The following is a 5,529-nucleotide window of genomic DNA, read 5'->3' as shown; positions in this document are numbered from 1 at the left end:
CTTTCCCCTTCGACTATAGTAGACATTTTGGCTGGGTTTAGTAGTCTGGGTTGGCATCTGTGGTCATTTAAAATTGGGAATACTTTGGTCCAGGCTCTTCTGGCTTTCATAGTTTGCACTGAAAAGTCAGCTGTAATCCTAATGGGTTTTTCCTTTATATGTGACTTGTTGTTTCTCTTTTGTAGCTTTCAAATTTATTATTTTTTTTACAAAGTCAGTGATTCTTTATTGCTTCTGGGGCAGGGGGCTCAGGAGCTCTTAGTGGGGTGGTCACTTCCTCTTCACCACCACAGGCGTCTGGCTTTGCAGGATGGCACTGGCCTGGCAGATGGCAGCCATGCGCAGAGCAGGCTGGTACTTGTTCTTGCAGATCATATGCCTGATGCTGCTGAGGGTGGCCTTGGTGTTCTTGTTAATGGTCATCCTCACATAGGACATAGCTGGGTTTCGCTGGCCAGAACGGCTTCATGACCACCGTGACCCCTTTGCCCTTGGTGGCAGGCTCCACTCACATGGTCTTACAGTGAATCAGTGTGTTGTAGTGGAAGGAGTTTCGGGCCTTCAGATTATTGGGCTCAGTACTGTACTTCTGTTTGTTCCTCTTGGTCAGGAAACTCAAGCAGTTCTGCACGACCATCCATTGCAGATGCGTAGACATGGTGGCTCCTCTGGATACAGCCGCTGGAGACGGAAAGCACAAAGCCTCTTTTGTAAGCAGTTAAGCCCATTCATGAGGCAGGCACCCTCACAGCCCAATCACTTTTTTTAAAGGCCCCGTTTCTTACTATTTACATTAGTCATTAAGTTTCAATCTCTAAATTTTGGAAGGGACACAAACCATAGGAAACAGGAATTTTTTTTTTTTTTTATTTCATGCATGCACAGCCCAAATAGTGTTAACCACAGTCCTACCTATTGCGTCCTTTCTCAAATGTCCCAGCAGTCATTCCAGCTAAGGACCGCTTGGCAATATTAGTTAATCGGAATGTCTGCATTGCAAATTCCCATGAAGGGAGTGCTGCTTCTAGTGTTTTCAGAATAAAAAATACGCGTTTACTTTACAAAGTAAATGTCTATTCAGCGTTGCGAACAACATATATTACTATGAAGGTATGCGTTTGGGAGAGTCAACATATTATTCCCTCGCCTTGTTATGAATCTGGGGATCTTCACTGTAGAAAACACAGCTCTGTGCACATCCTGTTTATGAAAAAGTTGCTGCCTTGGACATATCAGATCCCTTGGGAAAATGTTTCTTCAAAAGTGGAAAGACTTTCAAGAAAAAAATATCTGATGCTTTAAATTTGTTTTATCTGTTTTCATGTTATTTCAACTTGAGTATATAGAAGAAATTTTATTTAATAGTAACCTCTGGATTTATGGCTAAAATAAGCCTCTAAGAGATACATTTTATGCACTTTTTGTGTGTATTTCACTAGTTTAAAGGCAAAGGAATTTTTAAAGATGTGTTTTAACTTTTATTTAGTCTCTCTCTGTCTCTGTCTCTCTGTCTCTCCTCTCTCTCTATCTCTATTTCTCTCTCTCTCCCTCTGTGTGTGTTGGGCAAGGGTGTGCAGGTGCCCACAGAGGCCAAAAGAGAACAACAGATCCCCTGAAGCTGGAGTTACAGGTGCTTGTGAACCTCCCATTATGGATGCTACAAATTGAACGGCTGTCCTCTGCAAGAACAGCAAGCAGTCTTAACCACGATGCCATCTCTCCAGCTATCAAGCAAAAGAGTTTTTTGTTTGTTTGTTTGTTTGTTTTGTTTTGGGTTTTGGTGGAGGATTTTTTAATTGATTTTTTTGTGTGTATTTCATATAGAACATCCCAAACAATCTTACTCATCTTTATACCTGCATCCCAAATAGCACCCTGCCATAGCCTGCCCCCACTCCCACTGGAACCCATATACTCTGCCATTCCTGTTACTGTCCACTGTGTTATCAGTGCCCCAGCCATTCCCCAGTGCAAGTCCATCTGCTTACACTCAACAAAAGAGTTTTTTTTTAAATAAAGATGGGTTTTTGTAAAGCCTTACAATTACATGTGAAAGCAACAGTGTTGTGTAAATTTCCATACATAATACCATATATTTACCATAAAATATACATACACAGCTCTGATGATTGACAAATCGTATGAGGTGTGACGTGTGGGTCGGTTAAGTCCAAGTGACAGGCACCTCTATTCACAGGAGCAATTGCACCTGCCTGAAACACTGTTCTTCTGTATCCACTTCTTCCTCCAATATTGGTTCTTGCCCAGGGGCTTCGCAGTCCCAGGAAAGGGACTTTTACTAACCATCATAGGCACACCTCATTCTGGTCTGAGCACAAGGCTTGTCCAAGTGAAAACGTTGTGTCTTAGTCTGTTTGGGCTTCTATGACAGAAATACTAGACATTGAGGGGCTTACACATGACGAACGTATATGTCTCAAAGCTCTGAAGGCTGGGAAGTCCAAGATCAGGGCCAACAGGTTCGTTGTCTTGAGGACACAGCCTGCTTCATAGACCACACACAATCTTCTCAAGTTAATCTCAAACTGCAGAAGGAGGCCTTTGGGGCCTCTTAGAATGACACTAATCCATTTGTGAGGGATGCACCCTCATGTCCTAATCATATCTCAAAGCCCCATATCCAAATATCATCACTTTGGGGGCTATATTTCAACATTTAAATTGTAGGGGGACACTTACATATATGTGTATATATAACGCATATAAAGTATATTGCATGGTAAGTTTAATATATGTCACATATATTAAACAGAACTTTTAGTCACCATAAATGGTTGAATTATTTGCTAGTTACATATGGGTGTGTCTGAGTTTCTAAAGAGCTCTGGTATTAGCAGGTTGCTGGCTTTGCTATTTCTCTGTAAATAATAATCTTTACAGCTACTTTCTTGGTTATCTTTGTTCAGAGAAGTGGGAAGTAGTCTTGACCCTCTTTCGAAGATTGGATTTGCATCATCTGCCATTTGTAATCATAATGAGGCACTTAGTACCCTGCTCCCCCCAGTACCAAAGGTTTTGAGCTTCTTCCTGGGTAAATATGAGTCATTATTTTCCTTGTATGATTAGAAAAGCTCTAATTCATTTCCTATTCTGCTAAGCTTATTTGTTACCTTTTAATAATTATATCCAAATGCTCTTTGAAAGAGACTCATTTCCTTTTTGAAGATATGTGCTGAATTTTCATAATGGATTTCCCTTTGATTAAACAAAAATGATCTGCCCTGGTAGGCTGCATCCCCTGTGAAGGTTGCGGTTGGTCACCTATGTCCAGTAGCAGAGCCGGCCATTGTATCCAGGATCACACAGTTAAATGTAGCAATCGGGTCTCTGGTTGATTTTTAAGCAGAAGTTAAACAAGAGCCCTGTTTCCTGGGGTGGTGTTTGCTATTCCTATCATGACTCATAATTCTTCAAGGAAAGTATATAGAAGGTTTATTTTCCAGCTCCAATGTCAAGGGTTTTGGGTTTCTCTTCATGTCCCACATGCTTTAGACACATCTCATTCACACAGCTAGCCTCCCCTAGCTATAAGAACAGAAAGGAAAAATGGATTCTGTGAGACCTGGAATTCCTGCAGTGATATGTGCCATCTAGATTTAAAGCATAGCTCCTATTTTCTTAATAGCTGTAATAACAAAATAATGGCAAAATGGTTTGTGTGAGCTATTTCCCAGAATATTATCACTGCCCCTGAACAGCAAAATACCTCCTCTCCAACCTAGAGAGCAGTTCCTGAGCCAAGTTGCTCCTGAAACTAGCTGGCTGTAATAAAAGTGTGACCAAATTGGCTCTTCTTCTCCAGTCCCCTTATCACCTTCTGCCCAGCTCCATGATGTGACCAGGAAGCCTTCTAAAAAAGGCTGGGGTAGAGCGGCAAGGAAAATGCATCAAACTATCAATTTCCTGGTCTCCAACTCTGGGTTTACTGAATTAAATGCGTTCTTTGGCTCAGCTCATAATCATCTTGTTATTTACATGAAGAAAAATGTAAAACTGGGGTTGACCTTCAGGATCAGGACAAGGACACAGTGGAAGCCCATACTGAATTTAATTTAATGTTCTGTAACAAACAAGGGGAAAAGATATAGAGATACTGATTTTGAGGGAAATGTTAATTATCCAAAGCTTAATTACAGATAACATCACGAGAAGAATACATAAAAGGCTTGAAATGCAGCCAAAGCATCTCCCTAAGAACATTAAAAAATGATTGTTGTTTACAGTTCACAAATCGCACAGACATAATGCTGAGGTGGGAAAAGCAGGATCAGGCGGGAGGTAAGAGCAAGACCTACAGTTTTAAAACCAGTTCCAGAGAGAAGGGCTAGGATTTAGAGTTAGCTCGCATCTTGAGAGTCAATGAAATTCTACACATCTTTAAAATAAAAATTAAGAGATCACCAGCAAGCACCTCGAGATAAAATTCCAGGAGATGACACAACCCAAATAAAAATAAATAATTTATGAGGTCTTAGAATGGGAATTACAAATAAAATAGAGCTCACAGACATTTATCTCCTTGTAAGTACAATAGAAGTGAGGGAAAGGCAAGATTTTTATGTTCCTGTCACCTCATTACTGAATCCAGTGATGGGAAAATCTGCCTTTTCACTCAAATGCAATTTTCACTCACTGCAGCAATGAATAGCTTACACTTATCTAGTCTGCTCTTTGATATGATACACATTTGTCTTTAAAAAAAAAAAAAGTTGTTATCTGTTAATGACCCATTATCTTCAAAGGTGAATATTGAGATAATGAGTTTTAGCATTTAGGAAGGAAGTTTGTTTCTCCCCACCCCCTTAGCCTTTGACTCCATTCCAAGGGGAAGTTTGCTTTTAAGGAGGACTAGGTGCCAAACAATTCATTCCTTGAAGGCCAGAAGACTCAGTCAGTGTTCTTGGGCTCTAGGCCTTGGGGTCAGCCCACAGCTCCTGATCTTTATAGACTGGGCCCTGATGGCATTGCAGTAGAGGTCACCAGACCCATGCTGGGGAGTCTTGAGGACATACTGTAGTATTTGAAGTTTTCAATTCTTTCAAAAGAATGGGCATGCACAGAAGTTTTGTTGTGTGTGGCAGAAGAATTTGTATTGTGAGTGAGGAGCAGGAGAAAGCAATATCTGTAAAGTTTTAGGACAATTAGACATAATGGTAGATTAATGCACCTGTTCACTGAGATGACAATTAGAGACATAGCAGTATAGTAGTAATAATTTGTTGAGATTTGGCTGGATAAACTTTGAGTGAATGAATGAATGAATGAATGGTGAACGAATGAATGAACAAATGAGTGGAGGTCTGTAGGTGATAGCAATTGTTCTTTGTCCTGTCTCTTCATATAATGTTTCCCCTTTAGTCTCTCTTTCTTTTAAATGAAGGAATCTCGTGTTACATAAAGTTAACCATTTTAAAATGAAAATTGATTCAGCTGGGCGTGGTGGCACATGCCTTTAATCCCAGCACTTGGGAGGCAGAGGCAGGTGGATTGTTGCGAGTTTGAGGCCAG

General features: G+C 40.5%; 1 pseudogene; it reads right to left on the bottom strand.

Annotated features, from left to right (window-relative positions):
- Window positions 1–270: 270 nt before the first annotated feature.
- On the bottom strand, window positions 271–658 carry LOC103737028 (annotated as a pseudogene).
- Window positions 659–5,529: the final 4,871 nt, after the last annotated feature.

Source organism: Nannospalax galili, unplaced genomic scaffold (genome assembly GCF_000622305.1).
Source record: "Nannospalax galili isolate Female #2095 unplaced genomic scaffold, S.galili_v1.0 scaffold377, whole genome shotgun sequence".
Classification (NCBI taxonomy): domain Eukaryota; kingdom Metazoa; phylum Chordata; class Mammalia; order Rodentia; family Spalacidae; genus Nannospalax; species Nannospalax galili.
This window is presented reverse-complemented; position numbering and strand designations above follow the sequence as displayed.